The sequence below is a fragment of the Anopheles funestus genome, unplaced genomic scaffold, assembly GCF_943734845.2.
Source record: "Anopheles funestus unplaced genomic scaffold, idAnoFuneDA-416_04 scaffold_26_ctg1, whole genome shotgun sequence".
NCBI classification, from domain to species: Eukaryota; Metazoa; Arthropoda; class Insecta; order Diptera; family Culicidae; genus Anopheles; species Anopheles funestus.
In genome coordinates this window covers 201117-213571 of record NW_026045357.1, presented here as the reverse complement: position 1 = coordinate 213571, position 12455 = coordinate 201117, and the positions used below count along the sequence as shown (strand labels likewise).

The 12455-nt window shown below is 47.4% G+C and overlaps 1 long non-coding RNA gene across 2 annotated transcripts in view; it reads left to right on the top strand.

Annotated features, from left to right (window-relative positions):
- LOC125774539 (uncharacterized) overlaps positions 1-9844 on the top strand; it is a 44785-nt gene extending 34941 nt beyond the window's left edge. For both annotated transcript variants that reach the window (XR_007421023.1, XR_007421025.1), the window contains one exon: positions 8884-9844. This is a non-coding gene — a long non-coding RNA (uncharacterized LOC125774539). The remainder of the gene's footprint in view (positions 1-8883) is intronic.
- Positions 9845-12455: the final 2611 nt, after the last annotated feature.

Below are 12455 nucleotides of genomic sequence, written 5' to 3'. Positions count from 1 at the left end.
GGCTAAGGTGTCTTGGCTAAGGTGTCTTGGCTAAGGTGTCTTGGCTAAGGTGTCTTGGCTAATGTGTCTCGGCTAAGGTGTCTTGGCTAATGTGTCTTGGCTAAAGTGTCTTGGCTTAGGTGTCTTGGCTAAGGTGTCTTGGCTAATGTGTCTTGGCTAATGTGTCTTGGCTAATGTGTCTTGGCTAAGGTGTCTTGGCTTAGGTGTCTTGGCTAAGGTGTCTTGGCTAAGGTGTCTTGGCTAAGGTGTCTTGGCTAATGTGTCTTGGCTAATGTGTCTTGGCTAAGGTGTCTTGGCTAAGGTGTCTTGGCTAATGTGTCTTGGGTAAAGTTTCTTGGCTTAGGTGTCTTGGCTAATGTGTCTCGGCTAAGGTGTCTTGGCTAATGTGTCTTGGCTAAGGTGTCTTGGCTAAGGTGTCTTGGCTAAGGTGTCTTGGCTAAAGTGTCTCGGCTAAAGTGTCTTGGCTAATGTGTCTTGGCTAAGGTGTCTTGGCTAATGTGTCTTGGCTAAGGTGTCTTGGCTAATGTGTCTCGGCTAAGGTGTCTTGGCTAATGTGTCTCGGCTAAGGTGTCTTGGCTAAAGTGTCTTGGCTAATGTGTCTTGGCTAAGGTGTCTTGGCTAAGGTGTCTTGGCTAAGGTGTCTTGGCTAAGGTGTCTTGGCTAAGGTGTCTTGGCTAATGTGTCTTGGCTAAGGTGTCTTGGCTAAGGTGTCTTGGCTAAGGTGTCTTGGCTAATGTGTCTTGGCTAATGTATCTTGGCTAAGGTGTCTTGGCTAAGGTGTCTTGGCTAATGTGTCTTGGGTAAAGTGTCTTGGCTAAGGTGTCTTGGCTAATGTGTCTTGGCTAATGTGTCTTGGCTAAGGTGTCTTGGCTAAGGTGTCTTGGCTAAGGTGTCTTGGCTAATGTGTCTTGGCTAAGGTGTCTTGACTAATGTGTCTCGGCTAATGTGTCTTGGCTAAGGTGTCTTGGCTAAGGTGTCTTGGCTAATGTGTCTTGGCTAATGTGTCTTGGCTAAGGTGTCTTGGCTAAGGTGTCTTGGCTAATGTGTCTTGGGTAAAGTGTCTTGGCTTAGGTGTCTTGGCTAATGTGTCTCGGCTAATGTGTCTTGGCTAAGGTGTCTTGGCTAAGGTGTCTTGGCTAATGTGCCTTGGCTAATGTGTTTTGGCTAATGTGTCTTGGCTAAGGTGTCTTGGCTAAGGTGTCTTGGCTAATGTGTCTTGGCTAATGTGTCTTGGCTAAGGTGTCTTGGCTAAGGTGTCTTGGCTAATGTGTCTTGGCTAAGGTGTCTTGGCTAAGGTGTCTTGGCTAATGTGTCTTGGGTAAAGTGTCTTGGCTAAGGTGTCTTGGCTAAGGTGTCTTGGCTAATGTGTCTTGGCTAAGGTGTCTTGGCTAAGGTGTCTTGGCTAAGGTGTCTTGGCTAATGTGTCTTGGCTAAGGTGTCTTGGCTAATGTGTCTCGGCTAATGTGTCTTGGCTAAGGTGTCTTGGCTAAGGTGTCTTGGCTAATGTGTCTTGGCTAATGTGTCTTGGCTAAGGTGTCTTGGCTAAGGTGTCTTGGCTAATGTGTCTTGGGTAAAGTGTCTTGGCTTAGGTGTCTTGGCTAATGTGTCTCGGCTAATGTGTCTTGGCTAAGGTGTCTTGGCTAAGGTGTCTTGGCTAATGTGCCTTGGCTAATGTGTCTCGGCTAATGTGTCTTGGCTAAGGTGTCTTGGCTAAGGTGTCTTGGCTAATGTGTCTTGGCGAATGTGTCTTGGCTAAGGTGTCTTGGCTAAGGTGTCTTGGCTAATGTGTCTTGGCTAGTGTGTCTTGGCTAAGGTGTCTTGGCTAATGTGTCTTGGCTAAGGTGTCTTGGCTAAGGTGTCTTGGCTAATGTGTCTCGGCTTAGGTGTCTTGGCTAAGGTGTCTTGGCTAAGGTGTCTTGGCTAAGGTGTCTTGGCTAATGTCTCTTGGCTAAGGTGTCTTGGCTAAGGTGTCTTGGCTAAGGTGTCTTGGCTAAGGTATCTTGGCTAAGGTGTCTTGGCTAAGGTGTCTTGGCTAATGTGTCTTGGCTAAGGTGTCTTGGCTAATGTGTCTTGGCTAAGGTGTCTTGGCTAAGGTGTCTTGGCTAATGTGTCTTGGCTAAGGTGTCTTGGCTAAGGTGTCTTGGCTAAGGTGTCTTGGCTAAGGTATCTTGGCTAAGGTGTCTTGGCTAATGTGTCTTGGCTAAGGTGTCTTGGCTAAGGTGTCTTGGCTAATGTGTCTTGGCTAAGGTGTCTTGGCTAAGGTGTCTTGGCTAATGTGTCTTGGCTAAAGTGTCTTGGCTAATGTGTCTCGGCTAAAGTGTCTTGGCTAAGGTGTCTTGGCTTAGGTGTCTTGGCTAAGGTGTCTTGGCTAAGGTGTCTTGGCTAAGGTGTCTTGGCTAATGTGTCTCGGATAATGTGTCTTGGCTAAGGTGTTTTGGCTAAGGTGTCTTGGCTAATGTGTCTCGGCTAATGTGTCTTGGCTAAGGTGTCTTGGCTAATGTGTCTTGGCTAATGTGTCTTGGCTAAGGTGTCTTGGCTAATGTGTCTCGGCTAATGTGTCTTGGCTAAGGTGTCTTGGCTAATGTGTCTCGGCTAATGTGTCTTGGCTAAGGTGTCTTGGCTAAGGTGTCTTGGCTAATGTGTCTTGGCTAATGTGTCTTGGCTAATGTGTCTTGGCTAAGGTGTCTTGGCTAATGTGTCTTGGCTAATGTGTCTTGGCTAAGGTGTCTTAGCTAAGGTGTCTTGGCTAAGGTGTCTTGGCTAATGTGTCTCGGCTAAAGTGTCTTGGCTAAGGTGTCTTGGCTAAGGTGTCTTGGCTAAGGTGTCTTGGCTAATGTGTCTTGGCTAATGTGTCTCGGCTAAAGTGTCTTGGCTAAGGTGTCTTGGCTAAAGTGTCTTGGCTAAGGTGTCTTGGCTAAGGTGTCTTGGCTAATGTGTCTTGGCTAAGGTGTCTTGGCTAAGGTGTCTTGGCTAAGGTGTCTTGGCTAAGGTGTCTTGGCTAAGGTGTCTTGGCTAAGGTGTCTTGGCTAATGTGTCTTGGCTAAGGTGTTTTGGCTAATGTGTCTTGGCTAATGTGTCTCGGCTAAGGTGTCTTGGCTAATGTGTCTTGGCTAAGGTGTCTTGGCTAAGGTGTCTTGGCTAAGGTGTCTTGGCTAATGTGTCTTGGCTAAAGTGTCTCGGCTAAGGTGTCTTGGCTAAGGTGTCTTGGCTAATGTGTCTTGGCTAAAGTGTCTTGGCTAATGTGTCTCGGCTAAAGTGTCTTGGCTAAGGTGTCTTGGCTTAGGTGTCTTGGCTAAGGTGTCTTGGCTAAGGTGTCTTGGCTAAGGTGTCTTGGCTAATGTGTCTCGGATAATGTGTCTTGGCTAAGGTGTTTTGGCTAAGGTGTCTTGGCTAATGTGTCTCGGCTAATGTGTCTTGGCTAAGGTGTCTTGGCTAATGTGTCTTGGCTAATGTGTCTTGGCTAAGGTGTCTTGGCTAATGTGTCTCGGCTAATGTGTCTTGGCTAAGGTGTCTTGGCTAATGTGTCTCGGCTAATGTGTCTTGGCTAAGGTGTCTTGGCTAAGGTGTCTTGGCTAATGTGTCTTGGCTAATGTGTCTAGGCTAATGTGTCTTGGCTAAGGTGTCTTGGCTAATGTGTCTTGGCTAATGTGTCTTGGCTAAGGTGTCTTAGCTAAGGTGTCTTGGCTAAGGTGTCTTGGCTAATGTGTCTCGGCTAAAGTGTCTTGGCTAAGGTGTCTTGGCTAAGGTGTCTTGGCTAAGGTGTCTTGGCTAATGTGTCTTGGCTAATGTGTCTCGGCTAAAGTGTCTTGGCTAAGGTGTCTTGGCTAAAGTGTCTTGGCTAAGGTGTCTTGGCTAAGGTGTCTTGGCTAATGTGTCTTGGCTAAGGTGTCTTGGCTAAGGTGTCTTGGGTAAGGTGTCTTGGCTAATGTGTCTTGGCTAAGGTGTCTTGGCTAAGGTGTCTTGGCTAATGTGTCTTGGCTAAAGTGTCTTGGCTTAGGTGTCTTGGCTAATGTGTCTCGGCTAAGGTGTCTTGGCTAAGGTGTCTTGGCTAATGTGTCTTGGCTAAGGTGTCTTGGCTAATGTGTCTTGGCTAAGGTGTCTTGGCTAATGTGTCTCGGCTAAGGTGTCTTGGGTAAGGTGTCTTGGCTAATGTGTCTTGGCTAAGGTGTCTTGGCTAAGGTGTCTTGGCTAAGGTGTCTTGGCTAATGTGTCTCGGCTAAAGTGTCTCGGCTAAGGTGTCTTGGCTAAGGTGTCTTGGCTAAGGTGTCTTGGCTAATGTGTCTCGGCTAAGGTGTCTTGGCTAAAGTGTCTTGGCTAAGGTGTCTTGGCTAAGGTGTCTTGGCTAAGGTGTCTTGGCTAAGGTGTCTTGGCTAAGGTGTCTTGGCTAAGGTGTCTTGGCTAAGGTGTCTTGGCTAAGGTGTCTTGGCTAAGGTGTCTTGGCTAAAGTGTCTTGGCTAATGTGTCTCGGCTAAGGTGTCTTGGCTAAGGTGTCTTGGCTAAGGTGTCTTGGCTAAGGTGTCTTGGCTAAGGTGTCTTGGCTAAGGTGTCTTGGCTAAGGTGTCTTGGCTAATGTGTCTTGGCTAAGGTGTCTTGGCTAATGTGTCTCGGCTAAGGTGTCTTGGGTAAGGTGTCTTGGCTAATGTGTCTTGGCTAAGGTGTCTTGGCTAAGGTGTCTTGGCTAATGTGTCTTGGCTAAAGTGTCTTGGCTTAGGTGTCTTGGCTAATGTGTCTCGGCTAAGGTGTCTTGGCTAAGGTGTCTTGGCTAATGTGTCTTGGCTAAAGTGTCTTGGCTAAGGTGTCTTGGCTAATGTGTCTCGGCAAAAGTGTCTCGGCTAAGGTGTCTTGGCTAAGGTGTCTTGGCTAAGGTGTCTTGGCTAAGGTGTCTTGGCTAATGTGTCTCGGCTAAGGTGTCTTGGCTTAAGTGTCTTGGCTAATGTGTCTTGGCTAAGGTGTCTTGGCTAAGGTGTCTTGGCTAAGGTGTCTTGGCTAAGGTGTCTTGGCTAATGTGTCTCGGCTAAGGTGTCTTGGCTAAGGTGTCTTGGCTAATGTGTCTTGGCTAAAGTGTCTTGGCTAAGGTGTCTTGGCTAATGTGTCTCGGCTAAGGTGTCTTGGCTAAGGTGTCTTGGCTAAGGTGTCTCGGCTAATGTGTCTTGGCTTATATGTCTTGGCTAAGGTGTCTTGGCTAATGTGTTTTGGCTAAGGTGTCTTGGCTCATGTGTCTTGGCTAAGGTGTCTTGGCTAAGGTGTCTTGGCTAAGGTGTCTTGGCTAATGTGTCTTGGCTAAGGTGTTTTGGCTAATGTGTCTTGGCTAAAGTGTCTTGGCTAAGGTGTCTTGGCTAAAGTGTCTTGGCTAAGGTGTCTTGGCTAAGGTGTCTTGGCCAAGGTGTCTTGGCTAAGGTGTCTTGGCTAAGGTGTCTTGGCTAAGGTGTCTTGGCTAAGGTGTCTTGGCTAAGGTGTCTTGGCTAAGGTGTCTTGGCTAATGTGTCTTGGCTAAGGTGTCTTGGCTAATGTGTCTTGGCTAATGTGTCTCATCTAAGGTGTCTTGGCTAATGTGTCTTGGCTAAGGTGTCTTGGCTAATGTGTCTTGGCTAAGGTGTCTTGGCTAATGTGTCTTGGCTAATGTGTCTCATCTAAGGTGTCTTGGCTAATGTGTCTTGGCTAATGTGTCTTGGCTAAGGTGTCTTGGCTAAGGTGTCTTGGCTAATGTGTCTTGGCTAAAGTGTCTTGGCTTAGGTGTCTTGGCTAATGTGTCTCGGCTAAGGTGTCTTGGCTAAGGTGTCTTGGCTAATGTGTCTTGGCTAAAGTGTCTTGGCTAAGGTGTCTTGGCTAATGTGTCTCGGCTAAAGTGTCTCGGCTAAGGTGTCTTGGCTAAGGTGTCTTGGCTAAGGTGTCTTGGCTAAGGTGTCTTGGCTAATGTGTCTCGGCTAAGGTGTCTTGGCTTAAGTGTCTTGGCTAATGTGTCTTGGCTAAGGTGTCTTGGCTAAGGTGTCTTGGCTAAGGTGTCTTGGCTAAGGTGTCTTGGCTAATGTGTCTCGGCTAAGGTGTCTTGGCTAAGGTGTCTTGGCTAATGTGTCTTGGCTAAAGTGTCTTGGCTAAGGTGTCTTGGCTAATGTGTCTCGGCTAAGGTGTCTTGGCTAAGGTGTCTTGGCTAAGGTGTCTCGGCTAATGTGTCTTGGCTAATATGTCTTGGCTAAGGTGTCTTGGCTAATGTGTTCTGGCTAAGGTGTCTTGGCTCATGTGTCTTGGCTAAGGTGTCTTGGCTAAGGTGTCTTGGCTAAGGTGTCTTGGCTAATGTGTCTTGGCTAAGGTGTCTTGGCTAAGGTGTCTTGGCTAATGTTTCTCGGCTAAGGTGTCTTGGCTAATGTGTCTTGGCTAATGTGTCTTGGCTAAGGTGTCTTGGCTAAGGTGTCTTGGCTAAGGTGTCTTGGCTAATGTGTCTTGGCTAATGTGTCTCGGCTAATGTGTCTTGGCTAAGGTGTCTTGGCTAAGGTGTCTTGGCTAATGTGTCTTGGCTAATGTGTCTCGGCTAAAGTGTCTTGGCTAAGGTGTCTTGGCTAAAGTGTCTTGGCTAAAGTGTCTTGGCTAAGGTGTCTTGGCTAAGGTGTCTTGGCTAAGGTGTCTTGGCTAAGGTGTCTTGGCTAAGGTGTCTCGGCTAATGTGTCTTGGCTAATGTGTCTTGGCTAAAGTGTCTTGGCTAAGGTGTCTTGGCTAAGGTGTCTTGGCTAATGTGTCTTGGCTAATGTGTCTTGGCTAATGTGTCTTGGCTAATGTGTCTCGGCTAAGGTGTCTTGGCTAATGTAACTTGGCTAAAGTGTCTTGGCTATGGTGTCTTGGCTAATGTGTCTTGGCTAAGGTGTCTTGGCTAAGGTGTCTTGGCTAATGTGTCTTGGCTAATGTGTCTTGGCTTAGGTGTCTTGGCTAAGGTGTCTTGGCTAAGGTATCTTGGCTAAGGTGTCTTGGCTAAGGTGTCTTGGCTAAAGTGTCTTGGCTAAGGTGTCTTGGCTAAGGTGTCTTGGCTAATGTGTCTTGGCTAAGGTGTCTTGGCTAATGTGTCTTGGCTAATGTGTCTTAGCTAAGGTGTCTTGGCTAATGTGTCTTGGCTAAGGTGTCTTGGCTAAGGTGTCTTGGCTAAGGTGTCTTGGCTAAGGTGTCTTGGTTAAGGTGTCTTGGCTAATGTGTCTCGGCTAATATGTCTTGGCTAAGGTGTCTTGGCTAAGGTGTCTTGGCTAAGGTGTCTTGGCTAAGGTGTCTTGGCTAAGGTGTCTTGGCTAATGTGTCTTGGCTAAAGTGTCTTGGCTAAGGTGTCTTGGCTAAGGTGTCTTGGCTAATGTGTCTTGGCTAATGTGTCTTGGCTAATGTGTCTTGGCTAATGTGTCTCGGCTAAGGTGTCTTGGCTAATGTAACTTGGCTAAAGTGTCTTGGCTATGGTGTCTTGGCTAATGTGTCTTGGCTAAGGTGTCTTGGCTAAGGTGTCTTGGCTAATGTGTTTTGGCTAAGGTGTCTTGGCTAAGGTGTCTTGGCTAATGTGTCTTGGCTAAAGTGTCTTGGCTAAGGTGTCTTGGCTAATGTGTCTTGGCTAATGTGTCTTGGCTAAGGTGTCTTGGCTAAGGTGTCTTGGCTAAGGTGTCTTGGCTAAGGTGTCTTGGCTAATGTGTCTCGGCTAAGGTGTCTTGGCTAAGGTGTCTTGGCTAATGTGTCTTGGCTAATGTGTCTTGGCTAAGGTGTCTTGGCTAATGTGTCTTGGCTAAAGTGTCTTGGCTAAGGTGTCTTGGCTAATGTGTCTCGGCTAAGGTGTCTTGGCTAAGGTGTCTTGGCTAATGTGTCTTGGCTAAAGTGTCTTGGCTAAGGTGTCTTGGCTAATGTGTCTCGGCTAAGGTGTCTTGGCTAAGGTGTCTTGGCTAAGGTGTCTCGGCTAATGTGTCTTGGCTAATATGTCTTGGCTAAGGTGTCTTGGCTAATGTGTTTTGGCTAAGGTGTCTTGGCTAAGGTGTCTTGGCTAAGGTGTCTTGGCTAAGGTGTCTTGGCTAAGGTGTCTTGGCTAATGTGTCTTAGCTAAGGTGTCTTGGCTAATGTAACTTGGCTAATGTGTCTTGGCTAAGGTGTCTTGGCTAATGTAACTTGGCTAAAGTGTCTTGGCTATGGTGTCTTGGCTAATGTGTCTTGGCTATGGTGTCTTGGCTAATGTGTCTTGGCTAAGGTGTCTTGGCTAATGTAACTTGGCTAATGTGTCTTGGCTAAGGTGTCTTGGCTAATGTAACTTGGCTAAAGTGTCTTGGCTATGGTGTCTTGGCTAATGTGTCTTGGCTAAGGTGTCTTGGCTAAGGTGTCTTGGCTAATGTGTTTTGGCTAAGGTGTCTTGGCTAAGGTGTCTTGGCTAAAGTGTCTTGGCTAAGGTGTCTTGGCTAAGGTGTCTTGGCTAATGTGTCTTGGCTAATGTGTCTTGGCTAAGGTGTCTTGGCTAAGGTGTCTTGGCTAAGGTGTCTTGGCTAAGGTGTCTTGGCTAAGGTGTCTTGGCTAATGTGTCTCGGCTAAGGTGTCTTGGCTAAGGTGTCTTGGCTAATGTGTCTTGGCTAAAGTGTCTTGGCTAAGGTGTCTTGGCTAATGTGTCTCGGCTAAGGTGTCTTGGCTAAGGTGTCTTGGCTAAGGTGTCTCGGCTAATGTGTCTTGGCTAATATGTCTTGGCTAAGGTGTCTTGGCTAATGTGTTTTGGCTAAGGTGTCTTGGCTCATGTGTCTTGGCTAATGTGTCTTGGCTAAGGTGTCTTGGCTAAGGTGTCTTGGCTAAGGTGTCTTGGCTAAGGTGTCTTGGCTAATGTGTCTCGGCTAAGGTGTCTTGGGTAATGTGTCTTGGCTAATGTGTCTTGGCTAAGGTGTCTTGGCTAAGGTGTCTTGGCTAAGGTGTCTTGGCTAATGTGTCTTGGCTAGGTGTCTTGGCTAAGGTGTCTTGGCTAATGTGTCTTGGCTAAAGTGTCTTGGCTAAGGTGTCTTGGCTAAGGTGTCTTGGCTAAGGTGTCTTGGCTAAGGTGTCTTGGCTAATGTGTCTCGGCTAAAGTGTCTTGGCTAAGGTGTCTTGGCTAAGGTGTCTTGGCTAAGGTGTCTTGGCTAATGTGTCTCGGCTAAGGTGTCTTGGCTAAGGTGTCTTGGCTAAGGTGTCTTGGCTAATGTGTCTTGGCTAAGGTGTCTTGGCTAAGGTGTCTTGGCTAAAGTGTCTTGGCTAAGGTGTCTTGGCTAATGTGTCTCGGCTAATGTGTCTTGGCTAAGGTGTCTTGGCTAAGGTGTCTTGGCTAAGGTGTCTTGGCTAAGGTGTCTTGGCTAATGTGTCTTGGCTAAGGTGTCTTGGCTAAGGTGTCTTGGCTAAAGTGTCTTGGCTAAGGTGTCTTGGCTAATGTGTCTCGGCTAATGTGTCTTGGCTAAGGTGTCTTGGCTAAGGTGTCTCGGCTAAAGTGTCTTGGCTAAGGTGTCTTGGCTAAGGTGTCTTGGCTAAGGTGTCTTGGCTAATGTGTCTCGGCTAAGGTGTCTTGGCTAAGGTGTCTTGGCTAAGGTGTCTTGGCTAATGTGTCTTGGCTAAGGTGTCTTGGCTAAGGTGTCTTGGCTAATGTGTCTCGGCTAAGGTGTCTTGGCTAATGTGTCTTGGCTAATGTGTCTTGGCTATTGTGTCTTGGCTAAGGTGTCTTGGTTAAGGAGTCTTGGCTAAGGTGTCTTGGCTAAGGTGTCTTGGCTAAGGTGTCTTGGCTAATGTGTCTTGGCTAATGTGTCTTGGCTAAGGTGTCTTGGCTAAGGTGTCTTGGCTAATGTGTCTTGGCTAAAGTGTCTTGGCTTAGGTGTCTTGGCTAAGGTGTCTTGGGTAATGTGTCTCGGCTAAAGTGTCTTGGCTAATGTGTCTCGGCTAAGGTGTCTTGGCTAATGTGTCTTGGCTAATGTGTCTTGGCTAAAGTGTCTTGGCTAAGGTGTCTTGGCTAAGGTGTCTTGGCTAAGGTGTCTTGGCTAATGTGTCTCGGCTAAGGTGTCTTGGCTATTGTGTCTTGGCTAAGGTGTCTTGGCTAAGGTGTCTTGGCTAAGGTGTCTTGGCTAAGGTGTCTTGGCTAATGTGTCTTGGCTAATGTGTCTTGGCTAAGGTGTCTCGGATAAGGTGTCTTGGCTATTGTGTCTTGGCTAAGGTGTCTTGGCTAAGGTGTCTTGGCTAAGGTGTCTTGGCTAATGTGTCTTGGCTAATGTGTCTTGGCTAATGTGTCTTGGCTAAGGTGTCTTGGCTAAGGTGTCTTGGCTAAGGTGTCTTGGCTAATGTGTCTTGGCTAATGTGTCTTGGCTTAGGTGTCTTGGCTAATGTGTCTCGGCTAAGGTGTCTTGGCTAAGGTGTCTTGGCTAAGGTGTCTTGGCTAATGTGTCTCGGCTAATGTGTCTTGGCTAATGTGTCTTTTCTAAGGTGTCTTGGCTAAGGTGTCTTGGCTAATGTGTCTTGGCTAAGGTGTCTTGGCTAATGTGTCTCGGCTAAAGTATCTTGGCTAAGGTGTCTTGGCTAATGTGTCTTGGCTAAGGTGTCTTGGCTAAGGTGTCTTGGCTAAGGTGTCTTGGCTAATGTGTCTTGGCTAATGTGTCTTGGCTAAGGTGTCTTGGCTAATGTGTCTCGGCTAAGGTGTCTTGGCTATTGTGTCTTGGCTAAGGTGTCTTGGCTAAGGTGTCTTGGCTAAGGTGTCTTGGCTAAGGTGTCTTGGCTAAAGTGTCTTGGCTAAGGTGTCTTGGCTAAGGTGTCTTGGCTAAGGTGTCTTGGCTAATGTGTCTCGGCTAAGGTGTCTTGGCTATTGTGTCTTGGCTAAGGTGTCTTGGCTAAGGTGTCTTGGCTAAGGTGTCTTGGCTTAAGTGTCTTGGCTAAGGTGTCTTGGCTAAGGTGTCTTGGCTAATGTGTCTTGGCTAATGTGTCTCGGCTAAGGTGTCTTGGCTATTGTGTCTTGGCTAAGGTGTCTTGGCTAAGGTGTCTTGGCTAAGGTGTCTTGGCTAATGTGTCTTGGCTAATGTGTCTTGGCTAATGTGTCTTGGCTAAGGTGTCTTGGCTAAGGTGTCTTGGCTAAGGTGTCTTGGCTAAGGTGTCTTGGCTAATGTGTCTTGGCTAATATGTCTTGGCTAATGTGTCTTGGCTAAGATGTCTTGGCTAAGGTGTCTTGGCTAAGGTGTCTTGGCTAATGTGTCTTGGCTAAAGTGTCTTGGCTTAGGTGTCTTGGCTAATGTGTCTCGGCTAAGGTGTCTTGGCTAAGGTGTCTTGGCTAAGGTGTCTTGGCTAAGGTGTCTTGGCTAAGGTGTCTTGGCTAATGTGTCTCGGCTAAAGTGTCTTGGCTAAGGTGTCTTGGCTAAGGTGTCTTGGCTAAGGTGTCTTGGGTAATGTGTCTCGGCTAAAGTGTCTTGGCTAAGGTGTCTTGGCTAAGGTGTCTTGGCTAAGGTGTCTTGGCTAAGGTGTCTTGGCTAAGGTGTCTTGGCTAAGGTATCTTGGCTAAGGTGTCTTGGCTTATGTGTCTCGGCTAAGGTGTCTTGGCTAAGGTGTCTTGGCTAATGTGTCTTGGCTAAGGTGTCTTGGCTAATGTGTCTCGGCTAAGGTGTCTTGGCTAATGTGTCTTGGCTAATGTGTCTTGGCTAAACTGTCTTGGCTAAGGTGTCTTGGCTAAGGTGTCTTGGCTAATGTGTCTTGGCTAAGGTGTCTTGGCTAAGGTGTCTTGGCTAAGGTGTCTTGGCTAATGTGTCTCGGCTAAAGTGTCTTGGCTAAGGTGTCTTGGCTAAGGTGTCTTGGCTAAAGTGTCTTGGCTAAAGTGTCTTGGCTAATGTGTCTTGGCTAAGGTGTCTTGGCTAATGTGTCTTGGCTAAGGTGTCTTCGCTAAGGTGTCTTGGCTAATGTGTCTCGGCTAATGTGTCTTGGCTAAGGTGTCTTGGCTAAGGTGTTTTGGCTAATGTGTCTTGGCTAAAGTGTCTTGGCTAAGGTGTCTTGGCTAATGTGTCTCGGCTAAGGTGTCTTGGCTAAGGTGTCTTGGCTAATGTGTCTCGGCTAATGTGCCTTGGCTAATGTGTCTTTTCTAAGGTGTCTTGGCTAAGGTGTCTTGGCTAATGTGTCTTGGCTAAGGTGTCTTGGCTAATGTGTCTCGGCTAAAGTATCTTGGCTAAGGTGTCTTGGCTAAGGTGTCTTGGCTAAGGTGTCTTGGCTAAGGTGTCTTGGCTAAGGTGTCTTGGCTAATGTGTCTTTCCTAAGGTGTCTTGGCTAAGGTGTCTTGGCTAAGGTGTCTTGGCTAAGGTGTCTTGGCTAATGTGTCTCGGCTAAGGTGTCTTGGCTAAGGTGTCTTGGCTAAGGTGTCTTGGCTAATGTGTCTTGGCTAAGGTGTCTTGGCTAAGGTGTCTTGGCTAAGGTGTCTTGGCTAATGTGTCTTGGCTTATGTGTCTTGGCTAAAGTGTCTTGGCTAAGGTGTCTTGGCTAAGGTG